At 34.4% G+C, this 11,136-nt stretch overlaps 3 non-coding genes across 3 annotated transcripts; all 3 read left to right on the top strand.

Moving 5' to 3' along the window:
• Positions 1 to 331: 331 nt before the first annotated feature.
• LOC120285474 lies at positions 332 to 2,326 on the top strand. Its single transcript, XR_005544737.1, has one exon. It is a non-coding gene; the product is annotated as a small subunit ribosomal RNA (ribosomal RNA).
• A 689-nt stretch (positions 2,327 to 3,015) lies between these two features.
• LOC120285485 lies at positions 3,016 to 3,194 on the top strand. Its single transcript, XR_005544747.1, has one exon. It is a non-coding gene; the product is annotated as a 5.8S ribosomal RNA (ribosomal RNA).
• A 394-nt stretch (positions 3,195 to 3,588) lies between these two features.
• LOC120285479 lies at positions 3,589 to 7,550 on the top strand. The gene has a single exon (XR_005544742.1). It is a non-coding gene; the product is annotated as a large subunit ribosomal RNA (ribosomal RNA).
• The last annotated feature ends 3,586 nt before the right edge of the window (positions 7,551 to 11,136 follow it).

The following is an 11,136-nucleotide window of genomic DNA, read 5'->3' as shown; positions in this document are numbered from 1 at the left end:
ATGATATTTTATAATGAAATATGTATATATAAAAAGATATAATTATAGAAACATATATATTACAATAATTATATGAAATTCTTGTTATATTGGTAAAACAAGTATAAATTAAAAATGAAATTATGGATTACGAATGCTATATAAAAATGGCCGTAATCGAATGGATATTTTACTTATAAATATATATTTAAAATTTTACCCAAAGGCGAAATATTGAATTTTATTCAATATAATAAAAATCATGGAATTATATAAAGTGAAAAATCCATATATCTATTATATTGCTTATTTCGATTCAAAAAATATGAATGGAATATGAAGGAAAAACATTATTCTGGTTGATCCTGCCAGTAGTTATATGCTTGTCTCAAAGATTAAGCCATGCATGTCTAAGTACACACGAATTAAAAGTGAAACCGCAAAAGGCTCATTATATCAGTTATGGTTCCTTAGATCGTTAACAGTTACTTGGATAACTGTGGTAATTCTAGAGCTAATACATGCAATTAAAACATGAACCTTATGGGACATGTGCTTTTATTAGGCTAAAACCAAGCGATCGCAAGATCGTTATATTGGTTGAACTCTAGATAACATGCAGATCGTATGGTCTTGTACCGACGACAGATCTTTCAAATGTCTGCCCTATCAACTTTTGATGGTAGTATCTAGGACTACCATGGTTGCAACGGGTAACGGGGAATCAGGGTTCGATTCCGGAGAGGGAGCCTGAGAAACGGCTACCACATCTAAGGAAGGCAGCAGGCGCGTAAATTACCCACTCCCAGCTCGGGGAGGTAGTGACGAAAAATAACAATACAGGACTCATATCCGAGGCCCTGTAATTGGAATGAGTACACTTTAAATCCTTTAACAAGGACCAATTGGAGGGCAAGTCTGGTGCCAGCAGCCGCGGTAATTCCAGCTCCAATAGCGTATATTAAAGTTGTTGCGGTTAAAACGTTCGTAGTTGAACTTGTGCTTCATACGGGTAGTACAACTTACAATTGTGGTTAGTACTATACCTTTATGTATGTAAGCGTATTACCGGTGGAGTTCTTATATGTGATTAAATACTTGTATTTTTTCATATGTTCCTCCTATTTAAAAACCTGCACTAGTGCTCTTAAACGAGTGTTATTGTGGGCCGGTACTATTACTTTGAACAAATTAGAGTGCTTAAAGCAGGCTTCAAATGCCTGAATATTCTGTGCATGGGATAATGAAATAAGACCTCTGTTCTGCTTTCATTGGTTTTCAGATCAAGAGGTAATGATTAATAGAAGCAGTTTGGGGGCATTAGTATTACGACGCGAGAGGTGAAATTCTTGGACCGTCGTAAGACTAACTTAAGCGAAAGCATTTGCCAAAGATGTTTTCATTAATCAAGAACGAAAGTTAGAGGTTCGAAGGCGATCAGATACCGCCCTAGTTCTAACCATAAACGATGCCAGCTAGCAATTGGGTGTAGCTACTTTTATGGCTCTCTCAGTCGCTTCCCGGGAAACCAAAGCTTTTGGGCTCCGGGGGAAGTATGGTTGCAAAGCTGAAACTTAAAGGAATTGACGGAAGGGCACCACCAGGAGTGGAGCCTGCGGCTTAATTTGACTCAACACGGGAAAACTTACCAGGTCCGAACATAAGTGTGTAAGACAGATTGATAGCTCTTTCTCGAATCTATGGGTGGTGGTGCATGGCCGTTCTTAGTTCGTGGAGTGATTTGTCTGGTTAATTCCGATAACGAACGAGACTCAAATATATTAAATAGATATCTTCAGGATTATGGTGCTGAAGCTTATGTAGCCTTCATTCATGGTGGCAGTAAAATGTTTATTGTGTTTGAATGTGTTTATGTAAGTGGAGCCGTACCTGTTGGTTTGTCCCATTATAAGGACACTAGCTTCTTAAATGGACAAATTGCGTCTAGCAATAATGAGATTGAGCAATAACAGGTCTGTGATGCCCTTAGATGTCCTGGGCTGCACGCGCGCTACAATGAAAGTATCAACGTGTATTTCCTAGACCGAGAGGTCCGGGTAAACCGCTGAACCACTTTCATGCTTGGGATTGTGAACTGAAACTGTTCACATGAACTTGGAATTCCCAGTAAGTGTGAGTCATTAACTCGCATTGATTACGTCCCTGCCCTTTGTACACACCGCCCGTCGCTACTACCGATTGAATTATTTAGTGAGGTCTCCGGACGTGATCACTGTGACGCCTTGCGTGTTACGGTTGTTTCGCAAAAGTTGACCGAACTTGATTATTTAGAGGAAGTAAAAGTCGTAACAAGGTTTCCGTAGGTGAACCTGCGGAAGGATCATTATTGTATAATATCCTTACCGTTAATAAACATTTGTTATAATACAAATAAATACAATTTACCAAAATAAAAATATTACAAAATGATTCTACGGAATCAAAAGTTAAAGTGAAAATAAAATGTAGATGGCTTTTATTTTATTTATATGTGGGGCTTGGCAACCTCATAAAAAGACTTTAACATTATTAATGTTGTTGTGCGTATTTGTGGCAGTACTTACTACAACAACGGCGTTTCCTATAAAAACAAATTCTCGAAAATGGAAATCGAAGAAACTAAACTAAATTCGAAAGTGGAAGTCGAATTAAAATTAAAATAATTTTGAATGTGGTAATCGAAATAAGTTTGTGTGTATATGGACCATAATATACACGCGTTGCGAATATGTATTGTTCATCTATGTTATGAGCATACGTTGGCTAATGCAACAACCTAAAATATACAATGTTTGTACCTGTCATCCATCAGGTTAATGTTTTATATAAATTTTGCAGTATGTGTCACCCAAAATAGCAAACCATAACCAGATTATTATGATACATAATGCTTATATGAAACTAAGACATTTCGCAACATTTATTTTAGGTATAAAAATAAATTTATTGAAGGAATTGATATATGCCAGTAAAATGGTGTATTTTTAATTTCTTTCAATAAAAACAATATTGACATTATATAAAAATGAATTATAAAACTCTAAGCGGTGGATCACTCGGCTCATGGGTCGATGAAGAACGCAGCAAACTGTGCGTCATCGTGTGAACTGCAGGACACATGAACATCGACATTTTGAACGCATATCGCAGTCCATGCTGTTATGTACTTTAATTAATTTTATAGTGCTGCTTGGACTACATATGGTTGAGGGTTGTAAGACTATGCTAATTAAGTTGTTTATAAATTTTTTATAAGCATATGGTATATTATTGGATTAAATAATGATTTTATTCATAATATTAAAAAAGAAATGAAAAACATTATCTCACATTTGAATGTGAAAAACGAAGAGAAATATTTTCTTTTTCAATCAAATAATACTGAGAAATGTCTAGCATAAAAAATTGAAATATTTTTCATCTAGAATTGTCTCTTATTAATGATTCGAAAAAAAAAAAACTTGGTTATGTTATTATTCTTCGTTGGTTCGTTAAATGGATAAAAAATAACTTTGCTTACAAGAACTATTGGAACTATTTATAACGAATTTAATTGATTGTTTTATCATTTATATATAAAGAATTTATGGCAAAATATAGTTATATATACAACCTCAACTCATATGGGACTACCCCCTGAATTTAAGCATATTAATTAGGGGAGGAAAAGAAACTAACAAGGATTTTCTTAGTAGCGGCGAGCGAAAAGAAAACAGTTCAGCACTAAGTCACTTTGTCTATATGGCAAATGTGAGATGCAGTGTATGGAGCGTCAATATTCTAGTATGAGAAATTAATGATTTAAGTCCTTCTTAAATGAGGCCATTTACCCATAGAGGGTGCCAGGCCCGTATAACGTTAATGATTACTAGATGATGTTTCCAAAGAGTCGTGTTGCTTGATAGTGCAGCACTAAGTGGGTGGTAAACTCCATCTAAAACTAAATATAACCATGAGACCGATAGTAAACAAGTACCGTGAGGGAAAGTTGAAAAGAACTCTGAATAGAGAGTTAAACAGTACGTGAAACTGCTTAGAGGTTAAGCCCGATGAACCTGAATATCCGTTATGGAAAATTCATCATTAAAATTGTAATATTTAAATAATATTATTAAGAATAATGTGCATTTTTTCCATATAAGGACATTGTAATCTATTAGCATATCCCAAATTTATCATAAAATATAACTTATAGTTTATTCCAATTAAATTGCTTGCATTTTAACACAGAATAAATGTTATTAATTTGATAAAGTGCTGATAGATTTATATTATTACAGAGCGTTAATTTTTCGGAATTATATAATGGCATAATTATCATTGATTTTTGTGTTTATTATATGCTCTTGTATGATTAACAATGCGAAAGATTCAGGATACCTTCGGGACCCGTCTTGAAACACGGACCAAGGAGTCTAACATATGTGCAAGTTATTGGGATGTAAACCTAATAGCGTAATTAACTTGACTAATAATGGGATTAGTTTTTTAGCTATTTATAGCTAATTAACACAATCCCGGGGCGTTCTATATAGTTATGTATAATGTATATTTATATTATTTATGCCTCTAACTGGAACGTACCTTGAGCATATATGCTGTGACCCGAAAGATGGTGAACTATACTTGATCAGGTTGAAGTCAGGGGAAACCCTGATGGAAGACCGAAACAGTTCTGACGTGCAAATCGATTGTCAGAATTGAGTATAGGGGCGAAAGACCAATCGAACCATCTAGTAGCTGGTTCCTTCCGAAGTTTCCCTCAGGATAGCTGGTGCATTTTAATATTATATAAAATAATCTTATCTGGTAAAGCGAATGATTAGAGGCCTTAGGGTCGAAACGATCTTAACCTATTCTCAAACTTTAAATGGGTAAGAACCTTAACTTTCTTGATATGAAGTTCAAGGTTATGATATAATGTGCCCAGTGGGCCACTTTTGGTAAGCAGAACTGGCGCTGTGGGATGAACCAAACGTAATGTTACGGTGCCCAAATTAACAACTCATGCAGATACCATGAAAGGCGTTGGTTGCTTAAAACAGCAGGACGGTGATCATGGAAGTCGAAATCCGCTAAGGAGTGTGTAACAACTCACCTGCCGAAGCAACTAGCCCTTAAAATGGATGGCGCTTAAGTTGTATACCTATACATTACCGCTAAAGTAGATGATTTATATTACTTGTGATATAAATTTTGAAACTTTAGTGAGTAGGAAGGTACAATGGTATGCGTAGAAGTGTTTGGCGTAAGCCTGCATGGAGCTGCCATTGGTACAGATCTTGGTGGTAGTAGCAAATAATCGAATGAGACCTTGGAGGACTGAAGTGGAGAAGGGTTTCGTGTGAACAGTGGTTGATCACGAGTTAGTCGGTCCTAAGTTCAAGGCGAAAGCCGAAAATTTTCAAGTAAAACAAAAATGCCTAACTATATAAACAAAGCGAATATAATACACTTGAATAATTTTGAACGAAAGGGAATACGGTTCCAATTCCGTAACCTGTTGAGTATCCGTTTGTTATTAAATATGGGCCTCGTGCTCATCCTGGCAACAGGAACGACCATAAAGAAGCCGTCGAGAGATATCGGAAGAGTTTTCTTTTCTGTTTTATAGCCGTACTACCATGGAAGTCTTTCGCAGAGAGATATGGTAGATGGGCTAGAAGAGCATGACATATACTGTTGTGTCGATATTTTCTCCTCGGACCTTGAAAATTTATGGTGGGGACACGCAAACTTCTCAACAGGCCGTACCAATATCCGCAGCTGGTCTCCAAGGTGAAGAGTCTCTAGTCGATAGAATAATGTAGGTAAGGGAAGTCGGCAAATTAGATCCGTAACTTCGGGATAAGGATTGGCTCTGAAGATTGAGATAGTCGGGCTTGATTGGGAAACAATAACATGGTTTATGTGCTCGTTCTGGGTAAATAGAGTTTCTAGCATTTATGTTAGTTACTTGTTCCCCGGATAGTTTAGTTACGTAGCCAATTGTGGAACTTTCTTGCTAAAATTTTTAAGAATACTATTTGGGTTAAACCAATTAGTTCTTATCAATTATAACGATTATCAATTAACAATCAATTCAGAACTGGCACGGACTTGGGGAATCCGACTGTCTAATTAAAACAAAGCATTGTGATGGCCCTAGCGGGTGTTGACACAATGTGATTTCTGCCCAGTGCTCTGAATGTCAAAGTGAAGAAATTCAAGTAAGCGCGGGTCAACGGCGGGAGTAACTATGACTCTCTTAAGGTAGCCAAATGCCTCGTCATCTAATTAGTGACGCGCATGAATGGATTAACGAGATTCCTACTGTCCCTATCTACTATCTAGCGAAACCACAGCCAAGGGAACGGGCTTGGAATAATTAGCGGGGAAAGAAGACCCTTTTGAGCTTGACTCTAATCTGGCAGTGTAAGGAGACATAAGAGGTGTAGAATAAGTGGGAGATATTAGACCTCGGTTTGGTATCGTCAATGAAATACCACTACTCTTATTGTTTCCTTACTTACTTGATTAAATGGAACGTGTATCATTTCCTAGCCATTATACGGATATATTTATTATATCTTATGGTATTGGGTTTTGATGCAAGCTTCTTGATCAAAGTATCACGAGTTTGTTATATAATCGCAAACAAATTCTTTAATAAAACGATGCATTTATGTATTTTTGATTTGAAAATTTGGTATAACTCCAATTACTCAGGTATGATCCAATTCAAGGACATTGCCAGGTAGGGAGTTTGACTGGGGCGGTACATCTCTCAAATAATAACGGAGGTGTCCCAAGGCCAGCTCAGTGCGGACAGAAACCACACATAGAGCAAAAGGGCAAATGCTGACTTGATCTCGGTGTTCAGTACACACAGGGACAGCAAAAGCTCGGCCTATCGATCCTTTTGGTTTAAAGAGTTTTTAACAAGAGGTGTCAGAAAAGTTACCATAGGGATAACTGGCTTGTGGCGGCCAAGCGTTCATAGCGACGTCGCTTTTTGATCCTTCGATGTCGGCTCTTCCTATCATTGTGAAGCAAAATTCACCAAGCGTTGGATTGTTCACCCATGCAAGGGAACGTGAGCTGGGTTTAGACCGTCGTGAGACAGGTTAGTTTTACCCTACTAATGACAAAACGTTGTTGCGACAGCATTCCTGCGTAGTACGAGAGGAACCGCAGGTACGGACCAATGGCACAATACTTGTTCGAGCGAACAGTGGTATGACGCTACGTCCGTTGGATTATGCCTGAACGCCTCTAAGGTCGTATCCGTGCTGGACTGCAATGATAAATAAGGGGCAATTTGCATTGTATGGCTTCTAAACCATTTAAAGTTTATAATTTATTTTATAAACGACAATGGATGTGATGCCAATGTAATTTGTAACATAGTAAATTAGGAGGATCTTCGATCACCTGATGCCGCGCTAGTTACATATAAAAGCATTATTTAATACAATGACAAAGCCTAGAATCAATTGTAAACGACTTTTGTAACAGGCAAGGTGTTGTAAGTGGTTGAGCAGCTGCCATACTGCGATCCACTGAAGCTTATCCTTTGCTTGATGATTCGATAAATAAATGATTTTTTCCTGTAGCCAAACACCTCGTCATCAATTTAGTGACGCATATGATATTGTCCCTATCATATAATTTTTGATATAAAGACTTTAAAGAATTGTATCAAGTTGCCAAACACCTCGTCATCAATTTAGTGACGCATATGATATTGTCCCTATCATATAATTAATATAAAGACTTTAATGAATTGTGTCAAGTTGCCAAACACCTCGTCATCAATTTAGTGACGCATATGATATTGTCCCTATCATATAATTAATATAAAGAATTTTAATGAATTGTGTCAAGTTGCCAAACACCTCGTCATCAATTTAGTGACGCATATGATATTGTCCCTATCATATAATTTTTGATATAAAGACTTTAAAGAATTGTATCAAGTTGCCAAACACCTCGTCATCAATTTAGTGACGCATATGATATTGTCCATATCATATAATTAATATAAAGACTTTAATGAATTGTGTCAAGTTGCCAAACACCTCGTCATCAATTTAGTGACGCATATGATATTGTCCCTATCATATAATTTTTGATATAAAGACTTTAAAGAATTGTATCAAGTTGCCAAACACCTCGTCATCAATTTAGTGACGCATATGATATTGTCCATATCATATAATTAATATAAAGACTTTAATGAATTGTGTCAAGTTGCCAAACACCTCGTCATCAATTTAGTGACGCATATGATATTGTCCCTATCATATAATTAATATAAAGACTTTAATGAATTGTGTCAAGTTGCCAAACACCTCGTCATCAATTTAGTGACGCATATGATATTGTCCATATCATATAATTAATATAAAGACTTTAATGAATTGTGTCAAGTTGCCAAACACCTCGTCATCAATTTAGTGACGCATATGATATTGTCCCTATCATATAATTTTTGATATAAAGACTTTAAAGAATTGTATCAAGTTGCCAAACACCTCGTCATCAATTTAGTGACGCATATGATATTGTCCATATCATATAATTAATATAAAGACTTTAATGAATTGTGTCAAGTTGCCAAACACCTCGTCATCAATTTAGTGACGCATATGATATTGTCCCTATCATATAATTAATATAAAGACTTTAATGAATTGTGTCAAGTTGCCAAACACCTCGTCATCAATTTAGTGACGCATATGATATTGTCCCTATCATATAATTAATATAAAGAATTTTAATGAATTGTGTCAAGTTGCCAAACACCTCGTCATCAATTTAGTGACGCATATGATATTGTCCCTATCATATAATTAATATAAAAACTTTTAATGAATTGTGTCAAGTTGCCAAACACCTCGTCATCAATTTAGTGACGCATATGATATTGTCCCTATCATATATTTTTGATATAAAGACTTTAAAGAATTGTATCAAGTTGCCAAACACCTCGTCATCAACTACTATATTATGGTTGCGCCGACCTCTCATATTGTATTCTCTTATGTGTTCATAGGATTTTGGCAATTATATACGAGTAAATTAAATAATATACTTATGAAAATGATTAATTATTATATGTATAAGGGAAAAAATGCTGAAATATTCCCATATTATCTTAGTATTATAGAGGAAAGACCGTTGCCGACCTCTCATATTGTTCAAAACTTATGTATTCATATGATTTTGGCAATTAAATGAGTAAATTAAATAATATACATATGAAAATGATTAATTATTATATGTATAAGGGAAAAAATGCTGAAATATTCCCACATTCTCTCAGTATTATAGAGAAAAGCCATTATAGTGAGAGGGTATAGTAGTGTAAACGACCGGAATTACGACAGAGGGTTCAAAAACTACTATAGGTAGGCAGTGGTTGCCGACCTCTCATATTGTTCAAAACTTATGTATTCATATGATTTTGGCAATTATATGAGTAAATTAAATAATATACATATGAAAATGATTAATTATTATATGTATAAGGGAAAAAATGCTGAAATATTCCCACATTCTCTCAGTATTATAGAGAAAAGCCATTATAGTGAGAGGGTATAGTAGTGTAAACGACCGGAATTACGACAGAGGGTTCAAAAACTACTATAGGTAGGCAGTGGTTGCCGACCTCTCATATTGTTCAAAACTTATGTATTCATATGATTTTGGGAATTATATGAGTAAATTAAATAATATACATATGAAAATGATTAATTATTATATGTATAAGGGAAAAAATGCTGAAATATTCCCACATTCTCTCAGTATTATAGAGAAAAGCCATTATAGTGAGAGGGTATAGTAGTGTAAACGACCGGAATTACGACAGAGGGTTCAAAAACTACTATAGGTAGGCAGTGGTTGCCGACCTCTCATATTGTTCAAAACTTATGAATTCATATGATTTTGGGAATTATATGAGTAAATTAAATAATATACATATGAAAATGATTAATTATTATATGTATAAGGAAAAAAATGCTGAAATATTCCCACATTCTCTTAGTATTATAGAGAAAAGCCATTATAGGGAGAGGGTATAGTAGTGTAAACGACCGGAATTACGACAGAGGGTTCAAAAACTACTATAGGTAGGCAGTGGTTGCCGACCTCTCATATTGTTCAAAACTTATGTATTCATATGATTTTGGCAATAATATGAGTAAATTAAATAATAAACATATGAAAATTAATATGTATTATATGTATAAAGAAAAAAATAATCATATTATATATGAATAATGGAAAAAAAAATGAAATGTTCATATAATCTCTTAATATATAAGAGAATAGCCCGTATGTTGGGTGGCAAACGGAATTGAAAATACCCGCTTTGACGACAGCGGGTTCAAAAACTACTATAGGTAGGCAGTGGTTGCCGACCTCCCGCATTATTCGAAATATTTATTTCGGATTATGTTTATATTGGTTACATACAATAAAGTATATTATTATCCGTACAAATTTGTTTCTCAGTTCTATAGAACACGGGACTTGGCTCCGCGGATAATAGGAATATACGCTTTTTAGATAATATCGTTGAAACAAAAGTCAAGTTTCTATTATATATAGAATAACAAATCGTTTCCATATATTATCGTTAATTTTTGGAGGCAGGCAAATATTTATTTATTACCTGCCGTATAGTTGGATTATTATATCGTTACGGTATAATACAAATATGGATTCTTATGAAAGAAATATAAAATTATATATTAAATGTGGAAATATTATCATATGCGCTTGGTTTTATGTTATATATTACCAGAGAGATATATGAAAAGAGATAAATTTTAAATTTATCTTCAAAATGCAAATGATTTAACTTAATATTTATATTGGTTAAACAAAAATTGTACATGTGTGGATACAATAATTATGTATGTTGGAAATAAAATGATATTTTATAATGAAATATGTATATATAAAAAGATATAATTATAGAAACATATATATTACAATAATTATATGAAATTCTTGTTATATTGGTAAAACAAGTATAAATTAAAAATGAAATTATGGATTACGAATGCTATATAAAAATGGCCGTAATCGAATGGATATTTTACTTATAAATATATATTTAAAATTTTACCCAAAGGCGAAATATTGAATTTTATTCAATATAATAAA

The sequence above is a fragment of the Drosophila simulans genome, unplaced genomic scaffold (assembly GCF_016746395.2).
Source record: "Drosophila simulans strain w501 unplaced genomic scaffold, Prin_Dsim_3.1 Segkk25_quiver_pilon, whole genome shotgun sequence".
Classification (NCBI taxonomy): domain Eukaryota; kingdom Metazoa; phylum Arthropoda; class Insecta; order Diptera; family Drosophilidae; genus Drosophila; species Drosophila simulans.
The sequence above is the reverse complement of the archived record's forward strand: the minus strand, read 5'-3'. Positions and strand labels throughout refer to the sequence as shown.